The sequence below is a fragment of the Nylanderia fulva genome, unplaced genomic scaffold (genome assembly GCF_048542155.1).
Source record: "Nylanderia fulva isolate GAGA-0341 unplaced genomic scaffold, ASM4854215v1 Scaffold507, whole genome shotgun sequence".
Lineage (NCBI taxonomy): Eukaryota > Metazoa > Arthropoda > Insecta > Hymenoptera > Formicidae > Nylanderia > Nylanderia fulva.
The window spans coordinates 25,219-46,011 of NW_028190596.1; the positions used below are offsets into that span (position 1 = coordinate 25,219).

General features: G+C 37.2%; 1 non-coding gene across 1 annotated transcript; it reads left to right on the plus strand.

Annotated features, from left to right (window-relative positions):
- The first annotated feature begins 20,134 nt into the window (after window positions 1-20,134).
- Window positions 20,135-20,207, plus strand: TRNAA-GGC (transfer RNA alanine (anticodon GGC)). The gene has a single exon. It is a non-coding gene; the product is annotated as a tRNA-Ala (tRNA).
- The last annotated feature ends 586 nt before the right edge of the window (window positions 20,208-20,793 follow it).

Genomic DNA, 20,793 nt, shown 5'->3' on the forward strand with positions numbered 1-20,793 from the left:
ACTTTTTGGTAAGAATATCTTTTCTAAAATCGACTTAGTTAAAGCGTACTATCAAGTACCCGTCGCTAAAGAAGATATTCACAAAACAGCTGTCACTACTCCATTTGGGCTTTTTGAATTTGTCGTAATGCCTTTCGGTTTACGAAACGCAGCCCAAACTTTTCAACGGCTCATGAACTCTTTACTTAATGATTTGAGTTTCTCCTTTTGTTATCTTGATGACATTCTTATTGCTTCTAAAGATGAGAAAGAACATATTGCTCACTTACGCATTATTTTTGATCGTCTTCAACAAGCTGGAATGACAATCAATGTCGCTAAATGTTTTTTCGGTCAAAGCGAGATTTCTTTTCTTGGTTACTTAGTTTCTAACCAAGGAGTTAAACCTACATCCGAAAAAGTGAAATCAATTATTGATTATCCTAAACCTAAGACACTTCATGAATTACGCAGATTCTTAGGAATTATCAATTATTATCGTCGCTGTCTCAAGGATGCTGCAAATCATCAAGCTCTGTTAACAGAATATTTAAAGGACAGTCGCAAGAGAGATAGAAGAATTATTTCTTGGACTAAAGAAGCGGAATTAGCTTTCGAGTCATGTAAAGAAGAACTTTTACAAGTTACTACCCTTTCTCATCCTGCTCCTCATGCTCCTCTTATTTTAACTTGTGATGCTTCTGACTTTGCTGTTGGTGCATCACTTGAACAGTCTATTGACGAAGATATCAAACCAATAGCATTTTTCTCAAAGAAACTAGACAAAGCTCAAAGAAATTATAGCACTTATGATAGAGAACTTCTTAGCATTTATTTGGCTATTAAACATTTCAGGCATTTTGTTGAAGGAAGACAACTGATTATCAGAACTGATCATAAACCTTTGATTTTTGCTTTCCGTCAGAAATTGGATAAAGCGTCACCAAGACAGATCAGACAATTAGACTTTATTGCTCAATTCTCTACAAATATTACCTATATTTCTGGAAAAATGAATTCAGTTGCTGATGCTCTGTCAAGAATTGAATCTATTTCAATGCCTATTATAGTTTCTTTAGAAGAACTTGCTAATTATCAGAAAGAAGATGAAGAACTTCAAGTTTTACTTTCTTCAAATTCTTCACTTCTGTTGAAGAAACTTATTTTTTCAGGATCAACCATACCTATTTATTGTGATTGCTCTTCGGAATTAATTCGTCCATATGTTCCTAAACTCTTACGCAAGAGAATTTTTGATGTTGTTCATGGACTCGCTCACCCCAGCGGCAGATTGACATCTAAACAATTACTACTGAAATTCATTTGGCCTTTTTTGAAGAAAGATGTGAAGGAATGGACTCGAACTTGTCTTCCATGTCAACGTGCGAAGATTTCAAGACACACCAAGAATTCTCCAATTAAAATTGCAATTCCTGATCAACGCTTTCAGCATGTGCATTTAGACATTGTTGGACCACTTCCTATTTGTCAAAATTACCGTTATTGTCTTACTATGATTGATCGTTTTTCCAGATGGCCTGAAGCTGTTCCTATTTCTGAGATTTCTGCTAAAACTATTTCTACAACATTTTATTCACATTGGGTAGCGCGTTTTGGTTCTCCTATCAGCATTACAACAGATCAAGGTCCTCAGTTTGAAGCAGCTTTATTCAAAGCTTTAACAAACCTAATTGGATGCCAAAGGATTAAAACATCTGCTTATCATCCTGCTTCAAATGGAATTCTGGAAAGATGGCATAGGACTTTGAAAGCAGCGATTATGTGCCACGAAACAACCAACTGGGTAGAATCTTTACCTTCAGTTCTTTTGGGATTACGTTCGTGTTTCAAAGAAGATTTAAAAGCTTCACCTGCAGAACTTCTTTACGGATCCACTCTTCGTATTCCTGGAGAATTTTTCATTGAAGAAGATTTTCCTGCAGATCCTGAAATCTTTCTTGAAAAACACAGTATTCATATGAGGAATATCAGATCATCTCCTACAAGTCATCATTGCAAAAGATCACCTTTCGTTCACAAGAATCTTTTTGATTGTACTCATGTTTGGATTCGAGAAGATACTGTTAGGAAGTCACTACAACCTCCTTATTCTGGCCCTTTTCCTATTGAGAAACGTATCTCTGATCATTTATTTGCAGTTAATGTTTCAGGAAGAGTTGTCAATATTTCGACAGAACGTCTCAAGCCAGCCTTCATTCCTAGAACTTCAGATTCTACTGAACTTTCTACCAGATCTTCAGCTCCTGTTCCTGCTATTTCAACTCCTGTTCCTGCTATTTCAACTCCTGTTTCTGCTACTTCTGTTCCTGTTCCTGCTACTTCAGCTCCTGTTTCTGCTACTTCAAATCCTTCTTCTTCTTCTTCTACTGTTGGAAAAGCTTTACGCACCTACCCACCAAAGAAGAAGAAAGTCCATTTCGCAACGAATATCGTCACTTGGGGGGGAGTACTGTAGCATTCATCATCCACACCTTTCATTTACACTCTACACTTTTATTACACCTTACACTTTTCACTGCACTTTTACACTTTTTACATCTTTATACATTTGTAATAACTTCAATTCATTAATATACATAATGTTTTTAAGAAAAATCAATATTTCCATAACAACACATTCATTCATTTATTTGTTACATATTAATTCTTTTTGTTCTTTCGCTTTATACTTTCAATGAATAAACATTACTTTTTCAAAGATCTGGTGAATTTATTTATAAGTCGCTACAAATACTGTAGGTACTGTAAAAATCCGGGACACGAAATAGAGGAGTGCCGGAAATGACAATACAATAACTCACGTCAGGGAAACTCCCCTCACCCCTCGAGGCCCAGGGACGAGGCTCGAGCGGGAACGTCTCGGGAAACAGATCGTCCAATACGACTAATAAACGCGGAGCAAGCCCTGGAGAAACCAGAATCGCCATGCTAACTCCGAACGATTTTTCGCACGCGCCCACCGTTTCCATTGCCGCGGACGGTTTAGCACGCAACACGAATTTCATGATAGATACTGGCGCGGCACCCAACTTGGTTAAACAAGGCCAACTAAGCCCCGATTGCGTTATCGATAAAAGCATAACTATTTTCCTTAGCGGAATTACAAGCGATAAAATCGAAACGCTCGGAGCGACAAGTATAAAATACCTCGGTCACAGGATCGACCTCCACTTAGTCCCAGACAACTTTCCAATTTCCCAAGGCGGAATCCTAGGATTCGAATTCTTACGCGACGCGTCTAAGATAGATTATTCTAAGCGCTGCATCGTGTGGCAGCAAACGCAAATCCCTTTTAACGATGCTCAGACGGTAAAAATCCCGGCTAGATCGCGGGCCACCGTCTCGCTCCAAGTCAGCAATCCCGAGGTCAGCATAGGATATATTCCGCGAATTCATGTGAACGAAGACATCTACTTAGGAGATGCCATCGTCACTAATCGTAACGGCACAGTATATATGAAAGCCGTTAACATAAGCGACAAAGACCACGAATTGTACTTACCTAGGGTAAGATTACAAGAGATCGAGAAAATTTCTAAATCTTGTCCACAGAACCTCGAGGATCCTTCATTCTATCTCAAGGGTCATAAAAGCACCCTCCTTAACCTAAAATTCCAACGCACGGGTCACATAAACACTGAGGACGGTCCCTTAACCCTAGGGCATCTGGGGACCAATCTCATAAAACATAACAACATAAAACCTCAACACGTCGCAGCGTTGACCCGACAAAACACACAATCTCGTCCCGAAGAAATAAAAACACTGCTGCGGCTTGAACACTTAAATGCGGAGGAGACTAAACACGTACATAACCTCATAAACGTCTACAACGATTTGTTCCGTCTCCCCACCGATAAATTACACTCCACAGACGTCACTACACACACAATCCCGACAACCGACGAATTAGCGGTCCACACGAAACAATACCGATTTCCGCCGATGCACAAGGAGGAAATTAATAAACAAGTACAAGAACTCATCAAGAACGATGTCATTCAACCATCCACTTCACCGTACAACTCCCCCTTGTGGATCGTGCCAAAGAAACCGGACTCGAAAGGTAACAAACGCTGGCGCATGGTAATAGATTATCGGGCGCTGAATGAAAAAACGATCGGGGACGCGTACCCCCTACCGAACATAGTGGAAATCCTCGATCAACTAGGAAGCGCGAAGTACTTTAGCGTATTCGATTTAGCATCCGGTTTCCATCAAATCAAAATGGATAAAGCACACGCCCATAAAACGGCGTTTTCCACACCGTACGGGCATTACGAATTTAAGAGAATGCCGTTTGGGCTCAAAAACGCCCCCGCGACATTCCAAAGACTCATGGACCAGGTACTCACCGGACTTCAAGGCGCCGAACTATTTGTGTACCTTGATGATATCGTATTATATTCTAGCTCACTGCGAGAGCACGAAATAAAGTTCCACAAATTGGCGGAACGACTTAGGAAGGCAGGACTGCGACTCCAGCCCGACAAGTGCGAGTTCCTCCGTAAAGAAGTCACGTACCTGGGACATGTCATAAGCGAAACTGGAGTGAAACCCGATCCTAAAAGGATAACCGCGGTTCAGAGTTTTCCTCGCCCTAAAGACCCGAAGAATATCAAGCAATTTCTCGGGCTAGCGGGAGACTACCGGAGGTTCATACCTAATTTCTCGAAGATAGCGCGCCCGCTTACCGATCTGCTGGAAAAGGATGAGACCTTTGTTTGGCATAAGGAACAGGAGACAGCCTTTACGCACCTCCGCGATGCATTGTGCAAAGAACCGATACTACAGTATCCGGATTTTACGAAACCTTTCGTTATAACTACCGACGCATCCGGATATGCAATAGGCGGTGTCCTGAGCCAAGGGCCGATTGGAAAAGACCTCCCTATAGCCTACACCTCCAGGTTACTAAATAAGGCCGAGCGAATCTATTCGACTATAGAAAAGGAACTATTAGCAATAGTTTACAGCGTAAATTTCTTCAGGCCTTACATATACGGCAAGAAGTTTAAATTGGTCACGGATCACAAACCTTTGGTGTGGCTACATTCAGTAAAAGACCCATCTTCCCGTCTTGTCCGATGGCGTCTAAAACTATTAGAATACGAGTATGAGGTATTATACAAAGCAGGAAAAATAAACGCCAATGCAGACGCCCTCTCGCGAAATCCTACCCCAGACCCTATGCCCAAAGTCGAACGAGTCCTCCCTCTCTCACAAATACAAAGATTGTCCGACTCCAATGAATCCCTATTCACCGCCAAAAAGAAGCGAGGCGCAAAAACTCCACGAATCACAAACAAGCTGGATTGCGGCGAACAGCGTCCCTCACCGACCCCCGATAATTCGAAATCAGATGAAACAAACTCGCCCCCTAGTTCCAGCGAGGACAGCGACTCGGAAAACGAAACCGATAGCAACTCCAGTTCCAGTAGCGAGGAGTTATTTATAAACGTAAAGAGTCCTTTCATTCCACGGGCCGCCGTGAGGCCCCGCATGATAAATATCCCGGACAATTTCGCGACCCGAAAAGATAACCTTGTCATTTTCATAACGCAACAAGGAACACCGATCGACAAGGGAGCCCAAATATTGCAAGTAGCGAACTCCTTGCCGATGACCAGAGATGCAGCTTTGGGCAGGGCAAGGGTAAGTCGCGAGGGCACCCGACGCGTAATTTCACTCGCGGTAAAGGAGAGGATTTCCGGCGTTACCGAAAAGGAAATAATAAAAGAAGCAATACACTCGCTACTAGACGTTATCCGAGAATTGGGCTTGCAATCGATCTCGATCAGTAAAGGCAACGTTGACAATGTAGATTGGAATACGATATATAACCTCTTAATTAAAATACTAGACGAAATCGACATAAGAATATTTATTTGTACGAACAACATAACGGTCCTCGGGAAGGACCATAGGAAACAAATTCTCGCCGAAAATCATTGTTCCGCGGTAGCAGGACACAAGGGCATCACCAAAACTTACAATAGGATTAAAAAACGCTACACTTGGAGCGGTATAAAAACTGATGTCCAAAATTTCGTCAAAAACTGCCGCGCGTGTCAATTAAAGAAATTGGTTCGCGTAAAAACTAAGCAACCAATGATCCTAACCGACACCCCCGATTCGGCCTTCGAAAAGGTCTCCATGGATATAATGGGTCCCCTCCCAACCACGAAACAAAACAATACGTACATCCTAACTATACAGGACCTGCTAACCAAATACTTCCTTGCGATTCCACTCCGACAAGCAGGAGCGATACAAGTAGCAGCAGCATTTACTAACGACCTTATTTGTACATTCGGCGCGCCAAAAGCGATCCTCACCGACCAGGGCTCACACTTTATAAACAGCCTCATGAGGACAGTAGCCCGAAAATTTAAAATCAAGCAATGTAAGACCACAGCGTACAGACCACAAGAGAACGGATCGGTAGAACGATCACACCAGGTACTCTGGGAATATTTGAAGCAATTTGTTGATAAAAATAGTGAATGGGATCAAATTTTAAAACTAGCATCGTTTTCGTATAATACGAGCGTACATGAGGGTACAAAATACTCCGTACGAACTCATTTTCGGGAAAATCGCGCGGGTCCCCTCGAGCGACCCGAACATCGAAAGCATGACTAACGAAAGCTATACACAATATTTAACCACACTATTCAATAAATTGCGCGATTCCCAAACAGCCGCACGCGAAAACTTAAATAATGCTAAGAATAGAAGTAAGAAATACTACGATAAGAAAATCAATACGCGTAAATTTAAGATTAACGATAGCGTTTATTTACTTAAGGAACCTAACAAAGGGAAATTAGGAGACCAATATACAGGTCCCTATAGGATAATAAAGATACTAGGTAAAAATAACGTTAAGTTAGCTATAAGCAATAGTAAGACTAAAACCGTACATATGGACAAGTTAAAGCCCTCACCACATCAAGCCCCCACCCTTGAAGACCCCCACTCCGAAGACGAATATATCTCGGACGCCCCAACGGAGGACGGGCCAGTAATCAACCAACCACGCTAAGATGAGGACTCTCGCAATTATCCTGGGCATGGCCTTCCTGGCCCCACTATCCAGCGGACTAATCGGATACGACTGTGGAGGACGGGGCCTGAACATCACAACACTCTCCCTCTTAGATATCGAAGAGTGTAAAACCAACAGCATCGAACCTAAGAAGGAGGAAGTCTATATACAACTACTCCAACTCAGTGAATTCGTGCATACTCCTGCCTACCAATGCAAAATCGAAATAGACCGGACTATATTTTACTGCGGAATGCACTCTCATATAGCAGCGGTGCAGAACGGAAGACAGGAGTATATCCACGAAATATCGGCAGATACATGCCGAAAATTGCACGAAACAAGGACCATATCCCTAGGAGTTAACCAGCACATTACTGGGATTAAGCCAAATGCAACAAACCTAAGAGCAATGACACTCGCAGGATCAGTTAAGACAGACGGAAAATGCAGCGGCACCCAGTTCAGCGACGCATACGGCTCATGGGACGACGTGATCGTGCAAGCCTCAGTACGAATCACGATACGACAATTGGAGCTGCCCGTTGGATACAATAACAATGAAGTGATACTTCCATCCGGCACTCGCTGTCCCGTAACGACAGGCGAATGCATTGATGCCGACGGCGCCTCCACCTTCTGGACAATCCTGCCAATTGACAACTGTCACTTTGGACGATACGATGTTCTCTACGAAGGAATAGCATATCGATTGTCGCCCAGCACTCCCCAAGAGGAAGCGCCAACGATTTATACAGTCACGGCGCGTGACACAACCTTCGCATTAGCAAGGACAACCGAGACCAACGTATGCGGATACAACCTTTGGCGAACGGAACATCCCAAGCTGTGTATCCTCGAAACGAGGCCCGAACGGACATTCAAAAGCCGTTCCAAGGTCAGAATCGACAACCTCGACATCTTCACATATGTGAATTCAAAATTTATATACGTCGAGAAACACCTGAAAACCCAGCTGACCCAACTATACAAGGATATTATGGAGCAAAAATGTGCACTGGAAAGGCAGATCCTCCTCAACGCACTTTCTCTAGGAAGCATAGCACCTGACGAAATGGCGCATCGAATAATGAAGTCTCCAGGTTATACCGCCATAACTGCAGGTGAAGTTATACACCTCATCAAATGTATACCTGTCAAATGCCGCCTACGACCTACCGAGGAGTGCTACAACGAACTCCCCGTCACTCATCAAAATAAGTCACTCTTCCTCTTACCAAGATCGAAGATACTTACTAAAGCCGGAACATCGAGGGATTGCAATGAACTATTACCAACTCTATACCAAATACACAACACCTGGTATAGACTAACACCGAAACCCGTGGAATCGGTGGCACCGCCTACTATCAGGCCTCTAACCAAACCCTCATGGAAGTACGTAAGCCCGGATTCACTCGCTTCCAGTGGTATCTATACGAACAAAGATCTTGATCGTCTTCGCGACCATATCATGTTCCCCGTGGAAAAACCCTCCATGCTCCACACAATCGCCAGGGGAGCAATGGGACAGGAAATTCCTACAGGCAGTTTCTCCTTGCTGAATTTATTAGACGAGAAATCTCTCGACCGAATAGCGGAAAATACCGGAGCCAGGCTATGGAAGGGATTTATAAGCTTCGGATCCGCCAGCGCCGGAGTACTTGGCATCTTCGTTACCGTACGGTTGATAAAATTAATAATCGACACCCTGATCCATGGGTACGCACTCCACTCGGTGTACGGATGGAGTCTACATCTACTCGGAGCCATTTGGACCTCGGTGACCAACGTCCTCCTACACCTTGATAGATCAGCGGACGGAGAACAGGACAACGGACGAGAACTGCTACACCTGAAACCCCCTCCAACGAACGAAGAAGAAACACCCTTAACCCTGCCCACACAACAAACCCCTTCGATTAACGAATCAGACAGTGGCAAAGTGTGTGCAAAAACTCACCCTACGAGTGTTCCCTCAATGAAAGATTACGGCGAACTAAATAAATATTTACATAATCAATGTTAAGTTAAGAACCTAATCGTAGCGCATAGAAAACTAAGTCCAAAATGTTGGAACATTAAATTCCAACATTTTTATTTTAAGGGGGGAGGTGTCACGTCCAGCCGTATAAATTTTTTCGTTTACTCCAAGTTCCTTAAACGCTATTTGAAAAGCGCGCCAAAGCCGGCCATGACGCTTAACTCCGCCTAGAAACTAAGCGTGGCGTTTCGTAGCGCCTAAGGATCTCCCACCACGGTGAGAGCCCCTACTCCGGAGAGTTCCCCCTCTCCAGGCCACCGCAGGCCCGAGCCGTCGAAACGAAGGACCTCAGAGCAGTCCCGAATTTCGGCAGTTCTCTGCGCGACAGCGAACAGTATAGTCGCACTCCTAAATTCTAACTCTAAGTCCAAATTCTAAATCCTAACTCTAATTCTAAAATTCTAACTCTAAGTATAATAATATAAGTATGCTGTCTTCTAAGCTGGGCAATAGAGCCAAGGAAACGAAACGAAAAATTAATTAAACGGAACTGTATCTCAATTTGAGATCCCAAAGTTCCACATATAAATTAATTTCGAAACTTACATATGGAGAAATAAGCGAGAAAAATATAGGTCCGAAAAGTCGCTGAAGCGGGAATCGAACCCGCGTCTTTCACTTTCCGGGCGACTGCTCTTACCTATTTCTCCATATGTAAGTTTCGAAATTAATTTATATGTGGAACTTTGGGATCTCAAATTGAGATACAGTTCCGTTTAATTAATTTTTCGTTTCGTTTCCTTGGCTCTATTGCCCAGCTTAGAAGACAGCATACTTATATTATTTATATTGAGAGCCGATAAAAATATTTATTTCTGAGTTTATTCACGCCTTGGGCTAATCACGGCGGTATTTACTAACATCTACTAAAAAGGCAAATGAAAAATATAGGATCGAAAGGGTCTGAATAGCTTAGTTGGTAAGAGCAGTCGCCCGGAAAGTGAAAGACGCGGGTTCGATTCCCGCTTCAGCGACTTTTCGGACCTATATTTTTTTCTCGCTTATTTCTCCATATGTAAGTTTCGAAATTAATTTATATGTGGAACTTTGGGATCTCAAATTGAGATACAGTTCCGTTTAATTAATTTTTCGTTTCGTTTCCTTGGCTCTATTGCCCAGCTTAGAAGACAGCATACTTATATTATTTATATTGAGAGCCGATAAAAATATTTATTTCTGAGTCTAAATATAATATTCTAACTCTAAATTCTAAGTCTAAATCTAAATTCTAATTCTAAGTTTTAGTCTCGAATTTTGTACTACTATACGAATAAATCAGTGTATTCATGTGTGAAAACTAGTGTTCAGTATTCTTCAAAACTTCCACTCTCGTGATAAAATACGATAGCGTTTAAATTTGTCATACGGCGTTTGAATTCAGAATAATTCAAACTGTGTTTGGAGCGGACCACCGCTCATCACAGTCAGAATTAACATTCTCAGCATTTGCCAAAATAAGGAATTGATAGTGAGGTCCGCCGCATATCAACCTTCCTTATTTGAGTAATCATTCAGAGGATGCATCAAATTCAATATGCCTAAGACGCGACGCGCAGGAAGGAAGAATCAATTACGAAAACTAAACCGACTTTATCGCGAATCAGCGACCGAGGAATATTCTCAATTCCTCGGAGTGGAATATCAGGCCGATCCTGAATACGAGAACATTTTCAACATTAAAAATAATAACAACGACGAACTCCTACAGTGGAAGTGCATACCAATAACGTTCCAACCACGACGCCTGCCGCCGCCAAACATCCCAGTGAACGACCCTCGCCGCACGCACTACCTCCAAGTACGAGCCGACACGATCAAGAAAGTGCTACTAAAGGTAAGTGAAATTCACGTTAACCTAAGGAATCGCGCGTGTTAGCAAATTCAGAGACGCTTCTACCACGTGGAAGAGAACATTCTAGAAAAATCTCCGACGCATTTTTCCTCTTTTCCATCGTCACTGCGGAAACTATAAAAAAAAGGTCGGGCTATAAAACTAGGGTCGACCACCACATGCGGTGCCACCCTCGGAATTCTAACACGGAAAAACGCAAATAGTTCAATCTCTTAAAAATCTTGTGTCTCAAGAAATAACTTCGTAAATCCGTACAACAAAGTAGTCATTTAAACAATAATCAATTGAGAACACTTTCGATTTACCAACATTACCGACGATATACCGACAAACGTTCTTTTACCGACGTTATCGACAATATACCAACATACGTTCTTTTACCGACATTACCGACGATATACCGACATACGTTCTTTTACCGACGTTATCAACAATATACCGACATACGTTCTTTTACCGACATTACCGACTATATACCAACATACGTTCTTATACCGACATTACCAACCATATACCGACGAACGTTCTTTTACCAACGGGTTATCGACACCTTACTGGCACCTTACCAGTGTTTTACTGAACAATTACCGACGGTTTTGCCGACGACTACTAACTTCTCGATAACTGCCGGGTTCACCGAAGATCTACGAGCGAATGACGCATTATCAATTCGATTACGCAACAAACACAAATGTGCCCACTCACCCTTAGAGGTATAACTCCTCCTCCAGAAGTTAATCTCTTTGTACCGTTTGAACCCTTATTCTATTGCCAAGTTGGTGTCGGGTACATCCATTTTGAGACTAAGGCAGCTCTCTGCATTTCATGCTACTCCACCTTACCTAGAGTCTCGAAATTACTTTGGACAAGGATTCGGAAGCATACTCTAATCATAGGCGGAACACCTATCGGAATAAATTGCGGAGTCTGCAACTTCCGACTTACCCTCACGCGAATCGGTGTTTGTGCGAGCTTTGTCAGTTTACGTACGAAGATTACTTACGCAACCCCAACGACGTTTCGCATAGAGCAATCGACAAAGCTATCTTTATTACAGTAGAGTCACAGGTAGGTCCCACGCAATAATCCGATCACCTCAGTTCCAGCGCGAATAACCTCAGATCGCGGGTATCCCCGGGGAGAATCGCATAGATTCGCGTACCCGTAATAGCGATCGTGTCTCGTGGAAAAAGCCGAGCTCTGCATTCAAATTTTCGCAGCCGCGACCCCACGAGACGTAACAATAGAAATTTGGTAAATTAAAATTATGTTTGTAATATTAATTCGGCGAATTAAAATTATGTCCCTATTTAAAAAGGGCATTCTCGCAAGTATTGTTGCCGCTTTTCTGCGGTGCTGATTGTTTATCTCGAGTCGCTTTGTTGTTAAACTTAAAGTATCAAGCAACTGCCGTATCGCGAAGATTAAGGGGATGCCGGAGGTATGTTTTTACCGACCAAATGCGAATATTTAGTTTTTCTTAAATAACTTTTTATTGACTATACTGATCAATAAATCTTTTTCCACGATTAAAGTACTTATAAAAACGCACCGCGTTAGCTATGATTGCATATATAAATCATATAAAAATAAAAAATTACAGTTTTGTTATCGACTTCTTTGTGTCAGTTTGTAACAATACTTATTTAATAAAAAAGTTCTGCAGTTTGTCTGTGCATGAAATATAGTATACGCGGTAAGGATAATATAAAGAATTATTAGTAAACAATTAAAAGTGAGATTGCCAGTCTAATAAAAAAGTTATATATTAAAAACATTTTCACGCATATGTGTTGTATACGTGCATATATTTAGACATGTGTGGTGCTAACCTATCATGTGTATATGTGTATACGTGTATATGTTTAGATATGTGTGGTGCTAACCTATCGGAGTTCGGCCATCGCTCCGGCATCCCCTTAACACTTTGACAATTATAAAATAAAAAGAAAAACCATACCAAAATCATACCGCGCAAAGTGCGTATAGTTGTCTAGTCAATCAATAAAAAGAAAAGGGTGTGCAAAAATGACATTTCATCAACAGGATTTTTAGGATCTCCTTATTAGGTAATCTTAAAACTTCGTTTTATCGATAGCAGTGCAAAACTACAATAGATTCAATCAGCATGAATCTTTTTATTGGCTATACATAGAAAACTCCTTTTCACTCCTCTGTTTGTTAATAATATTAATATTTGTCACAAGGATGAAAATCTTGGAAAAAATTGTAGACGACCAAACTATACAAAAAATATATTAATTTATTAGATCTTCCTCATTACGTTTCAACCTTTGGTTCAGGTCCTTATCAAATGAACACTCCTAGCAAACACCGATATATAACTGTTACATTGCTATAATAAAACGAAATGTAATAGGTAATATAACGTGTACGTTACATGTAACATCCATGTTAGTTGTAATTTCCCACTCATAGATGTAACATTTTAATATAACATATATTACATTGTAGTTATATTGTAATTATATACCAAATAGCACATTGATGTATTGATAAGTCAGTGCTATCTTGGGATATAATGACAATATAACTACAATGTAATATATGTTATATTAAAAATGTTACATCTATGAGTGGGAAATTACAACTAACATATACGTTACATGTAATATGCTTGATGTATATAACATTTATATACCGTGTTTGCTGGGCTGTAATAATAATTTCACAATTGAAATGATACAATAAACAATAATAAAAACGAATTAATAAAATATCCACAAAAATATTGTAAATTAATAAACATAAATTGACAGTCGTTAGCTAAACGTCTCAGTAAACACACGTGTTTTCACACTTACATTTTTATAATGATGACTATTATACATATTTTATTATATTGACATCAAAAAATCTTACATTTTAACATTTAACGTTTGTTCATTTAATAAGGACCTAAATCAAAGATCGAAACGTTATGAGGAAGATTTAATAAATTAACATTTTTTGTCTAGTTTGGTCGTCTTAAAAAATTTTTTCAAAGAGCTTTATCCTTGTGATTATATTTACTGGCGCTTTACGAAATATTCTTCTTTTTTTATTATAATAAACATAAAAGCGAAAAATGTAATACTAGACACAAAAATAAATTAAAATAAATTAAAAATAAATTACAATAAAAATAAAAATAAAAATACAATTAATTTACAAAATAAAATAAATTAAAATAAATTAAAAAAATAAAATTAATTTACAATAATCAATTTTCCGTAGGGGGGTTAAAAGGGGTATTGAAATTAAATCTCAAAATATGAGATTATTTCATATTTAAAATCTTGGCCGTGTCCAAGTAAAAATTTGGTGCCTTGTGCACCGGTATTTAATTCTAACGAAAAATTATTTAGTTTCGTTAGGATAACGCATTGTCATCCGCGATTTGGCTCTTGTTGCCCGTCTTATACGTTAAATTTATATTTATATTACAGAGCCTTGTTAAAACTCTTATATTGATACACGCTGGCTTAAAAAATGCGTTTGTTTACCAACATTAATATATATAACAGAGAAAAGTATAGAATCGAAAAGATCTGAATAGCTCAGCTGGAAGAGCAGTCGCCCGGCAAGCGAAAGGTCTCGGGTTCGATTCCCGATTCAGCGATTTTCGGATCTATATTTTTCTCTTGCATTCATTTATTTATTTTCCGTAGGGGGGTTAAAAGGGGTATTGAAATTAAATCTCAAAATATGAGATTATTTCATATTTAAAATCTTGGCCGTGTCCAAGTAAAAATTTGGTGCCTTGTGCACCGGTATTTAATTCTAACGAAAAATTATTTAGTTTCGTTAGGATAACGCATTGTCATCCGCGATTTGGCTCTTGTTGCCCGTCTTATACGTTAAATTTATATTAATTTACAATAGTTATTCAAGATCACAGACAAACACACAGAATGTATGTATGTGTAAAACATATATGCGAAAACACAACGTTAAATGTTAAAATACAAGAAATTTTTGATGTCATAATAAAATATGTATAAATAGTCATTACTATAAAATTATATGTGTGAAAACACGTGTGTCTACTGATTGTGATACGTTTAGCTAACAACTATATATACATGTCGTGTAAACATTTAAACTGTATTGATGCCCTTATTATAAATAATAATAAGGTTATTATTATTTATAATAAGGTCATCAATACAGTTTAAATGTTTAAATGGTTCTGTACCAATTGGTACAGAAAACCGACGTTTTCAGGTATATACATAAATTATTTGTCAAACCATCCAAAAAAATACAAAATTAATACCATTATAAATTTAGTGGATCACACGATTCTACTGTCTAACGACAAAGAAGAATGTCCAAAAAGTGCGATTTTTTGACCTCGAGCGGAAAGTAAAATTCGAGTTGTTTTAGGTCTCATACATCTAGAATAATATAAAAACCATAGTGGTTTTTCCTAGAAATATAGGGAACATTTACATATCATCATATGTTTAGAGAAAATCACGTAAATTAATATCTCGCAATAAATCGAGATTGCTTGATGTTTCAGTCGAATATTTTGGTAAATATTTTGGTAACACCAACTTTCCAAGATCATTTAGACCGATTTTAATGTCAGTCAATAATAAATTGAATAATATATGTAATATATACAGGGTGTCTAACGTCCGACACGGGCTCTTTATCTTGAAAACGACTTAAGATACGAAAAAATGTTTCAAACAAAAGTTCTAGGGTTTCGAGGGGAACATAAGATTGTGCTATTGATTTGACCTTGAATAGTCATGTGAAGGTAACGTTAAGGTCACCTTCAATTTCTTAAACGGAACTACCTATTTTTTTACATATTTTTATATGTTATTTCAAAAGCTTTACAAAACCCTATACTAAAATATGTTTTTATAGAGTTTTTGTTGAGTTATAAAGGTTTGAAGTTAACAATTTTTTGACATAAAATGTAAAATATCTTATAAAATATTCAGTTTTTAATAATCATATCTTAATACTTTTTTTGCACGGAATAATGAGACTAATCAACTGGTATAAAGAAAACAGATAATTGTTTAAAAAAAAATGTAATATTCAACATGCAGCTGCATACTTTTTTAATAAGTAATTATATACTTTTTAAAGTAAGAAAGTTGAATGCCAGTAAGATTAAACCAATGGGAAAATATTTAATATTATGTTTTTTACACCAACTAATTGGTCTCATTATTCCATGCAAAATAGTCTTAAGGTACGATTACCAAAAACTGAATATTTTACAAGATATTTTACATTTTATGTCAAAAAATTGTTAACTTCAAACCTTTATAACTCAACAAGAACTCCATGAAAACATATTTTAGTATAGGGTTTTGTAAAATTTTTGAAATAACATAAGAATTTGTAATGAAAAATAGGTAGTTCCATTAAAAGAATTGAAGGTGATTTTCACGTAACCTTCAAATGACTATTCAAGGTCAAATCAATGGCACGATCTTATGTCTCTCTCAAAATCCTACAACTTTTGTTTGAAACTTTTTTCGTATCTTAAGTCGTTTCCAAGATAAAGGACCCAAGTCGGACTTTAGGAATACCCTGTATATATATTATTCAATTTATAATTAACTGACATTAAAATCGTTCTGAATAATTTTAGAGACTTGGTATTACCAAAATATTTACCAAAATATTCGGGTAAAACATCAAGAAATCTCCAAGAAAAACCACTATGGTTTTTACAAAATTCTAGATATATGAGACGAACTGAATGTATGAAAACAACTCGAATTTTACTTTCCACTCGAGGTAAAAAAATCGCACTTTTTGGACATTCTCCTTTCATAGGCAGAATATTGAAATTATGAAGAGAATTTTAGTTAACAATTGTTTTCCATTAAATATTGTCAACCGCATTGTTAACAAACGCCTTAGATTTTTAAGACACAATATGAATAATAATGAACCGCGGTGTCAACGGAAATTTGACTTAAAAACTTGTTTCACATTGCCTTACATAAAGCATCTCAGCGACAACATAAACAATTCTCTCTCAAAGTTCGGTTTAAATGTAGTGTATTCGATCCCAAAAAAATTAAATAGGATTATCAATCGCGATAAAGATAAGATTTTAAAATTGAATAGAACTGAAGTAATATACAAAATTATATATAAAAGTTGTACTTTTTCTTACATTGGACAAACAAAAAGACACCTGAAAACCCGCATTAAGGAACATAAATAGTATATTAAATTACATGAAAGTAATTACTCTGTAGTGAGCAAACATAGAGTTGAATTTGGACACGATTTTAACTGGGATAATCTGATTATTTTACATCATGAGAAAAATACTAGGAAAAGAAAAATAGCTGAGATGTTTTATATAAAATAGTGTAATAATACATTAAATTCTCAGATAGACACTGAAAATTTGAATATATTATTTATAATAAAGTCATTAATACAGTTTAAATGTTTACACGATATGTACATGCCACGCGCTTTGCGGCTGTCACGCGCTCAATATTTATATTAAAAACTTAAAAATATTTTTATATTCTTGAATGTAGTATTAATAAACGCCCAAAAAAATGTTTTACTTGCACAGTGTATTTTTAATAGAAAAAATTTTCAAAAATGTCTTGAAATTGAGGTGTCAAGGTGGCCTTACCCCTTAAACTAACATGACTTGGGGTATATATAAGTAGTGGTTTACCGCGTTGTCTCTAGAGGTAAAATCATGTTCATTATATTTGAATGTGCGGTTTATCAAGCGATGGTTTGTCTGTTTCTGTTTTCTTTTAAATAATAACTAAATTATAACATATTTAACAAACAACTTTCTAAAGAATTAATGTGATGTAATATTTAATATAAGTATCTCCATTGACTTATTGATCTCACGCATAATTATATATAAAAAATTCTTTTTGATTTATTGTATCGGCTTTCCAGATTGATTAAGAATACTGTAATTGTTTGAAAAGGATCACAAACCGTGTGGTCAAAACCCAATGTAATAAATCTAACATCTATTTTAATTGTTAGTGTGTCAAATTTAATCAGAATTCCATATTATTTTTAAATCATTTCTGAGATTGAAATTTCAATGATTAAAAAATGACATTCTAGTCAATATATGATGTCAAATTTTGACATCATATTTTAACTTTTCTGTTTCTTTGGGAGAAAATGCGGAAAATATCAGTCCAAAATATCCCTTATATTATCGATTTTTAAGTAAATTTTTTATACATCTTATAATCTTTTGCTGCTTATAATAATCTCATTGAACATAACCTTCATTTGTTGAAACTTTTCAATAAAACTTTTAGATTCAACATCGCAACCCGATCCAGAGAAATATAGACTTATTCAGCAGCAACATTTGCTGTTACTTCTACGTACGCAAAAAGTTTTTCTTCATGAAAGGAAGGGTGAAATAAAGCCATGTACCTTGCCGGATTGTAAGATGATGAAAAAAGTTCTGACTCACATAACGACTTGTCAAGTCAGCAGTTATTGCACTAAACTACACTAGCATATCCAGACTAATTATCATGCATTGGAAACATTGTCGTAATCACCAAGGTGATAACTACCAAGTCTGCTTGCCAGTAAGACAGCAGATTAATAAAGGCAGGGCTATAGTACCACAACTGAATTCTACAGAAGCAGAGAGGTAAAGAACCTCGCACTAATCTTATGTGAAATAAATTTTAAGTTAAATCAACTGGTTTTGTAATATGTTGTAACTTGTGATTAATTACCAAACGAAATATGTAATACTTTCAATACTATTGTATAATAAATAATGGCTACATAGGCTTTAGTTATGATATTTCTTTCGACGAGTGCATACCAGTTTTTACTCATCTTACTAGTCGTTTTTTCAATATATGTATGGCACATTTAGTTTTAATAGAGTCTGATTTATATTTGCTCTTTTATTATTTGGTACAATTTTTTAATATTTTAGGAAAAGGTTTAAACAATCTATATATATATAAGTACCGTCTGTCTGTCTATCTGTATGTCCACGAACTACTTTCATATTTATGGACCAATTTTCACTAAATTGGTACCAAAATGTTGCAAATTTTTTGGAATAGGCTGCTGTGGGGTCTTTTTTTAATTTTTTTTCTTCAGAGGAGGGTATGTTCTTGCAAAAAAAAATTTTTTTTTTAATTTCTAATGTTTTTAGAATGTTCAGAAACATTGAAAAAAAAAAGATTTTTTAAGTTTTACATCTCCACTCACCCACCTACGCACCCACCCACGCGCATGCAGATTTATGGATCGATTTTCAAAAAATTGTCACTAAAATTTCGCAATTTAGCAAATTTTTAGGAGATGGCTGTTATGTGGTTTTTTTTAGGTTTACACCCCCACCCACGCATCCACTCACGCGTATGCTCATTTATTTACCGATTTTCAAAAAATTGTTACCAAAATTTCGCAAATTTTTCGGGGATGACTACTAAATATTCTTTTTTAATTGTATCCCACATTTTTTGAAAATCGATCCATAAATCTGCATGCGCGTGGGTGGGTGCGTAGGTGGGTGAGTGGAGATGTAAAGCTTAAAAAATCTTTTTTTTTTTTCAATGTTTCTGAACATTCTAAAAACATCTACTTATGCGCGCGTGCATTTATGGATCGATTTGCACGAAATTGGCACCAAAATTTCGCAAATTTTTAGAGGAGGGCTGCTATGTGATTTCTTTTTAGGTTTAACATCAATATTAGTGTTTTTTTTTTAGTTTTGCACCTCCATCCACGCATCCACCCACGCGTATACGGATTTATGGATTTTCCAAAAATTGGTATCAAAATTTCGAAAATTTTTAGGGGATGATTACTTAATATTTTTGTTTAAATTTGATTTCACCCACACGTCCACTCATGAGTGTGCGCATTTATGGACCGATTTTCAAGAAATTGTACTAAAATTTCTTAAATTTTTTGGGAATGTCTATTATAATTTTTTTCTTTGTTTTAAACACACTCTCATCCACCCACGCACCCACTCACACGTTTGTGGATTTATTTAAAGATTCAATACATATATCTTTAGCTTTTATTCTAAAGTGTTGCAAATTTTTTGGGGAGAATTATTAAATATTTTCTTTAATTTTACAATGATAAGAATATTCGCGTCTGGGCCTAATTACGACGTTTTGGGGGATGAAAATATTGAGAAAAGTATTGTTTCGTAAGTGTCTGAATAGCTCAGTTGGAAAAGCATTCGCCCGGCAAGCGAAAGATCTCGGGTTCGATTCCCGATTTAGCCAACTTTCGGACCAATATTTTTCTCGCCTATTTCGTTACAGGGGAAGTTAAAAGTGGAACAAGGAAAATTTTTGAGATCCCAACCACAGGATACAAAATTCCAGGTTCCTCAATTTTCTTACTTAATTTTGTAATAACATCGCGTTTGGCTCTATGGCCGAGAAGGAAGAGATGTATATCGTTTTTTAATTTTATCCCACCCACGCATTCACCCATGCGCGCACGCATTTATGAACCGATTTGCACGAAATTGGTACCAAATTTTTTCAAATTTTTCGGGGATGGCTGTTATGTGTTTTTTTAGGTTTCCACGTCACTCACCCACACGAAATAGTTTGAGTGACGATATCTTTGAGACATTTTTCACGTGTTAAGACTAACGAATAAAGTCATAATATAAACAAAAATATTAATAAAGATAAAAGAATTATTTAGTACATTTTGTGCATATTACCATTATTATGATAAAATATAATTTAAAAGTATCTGCTATGTATCTTTTAAAGTATCTGAGTATCTGTATCTATATACATTATAATTTGTGTATCTGTATCTGTATCTAAATATATTTTTTTACATGTATCTGTA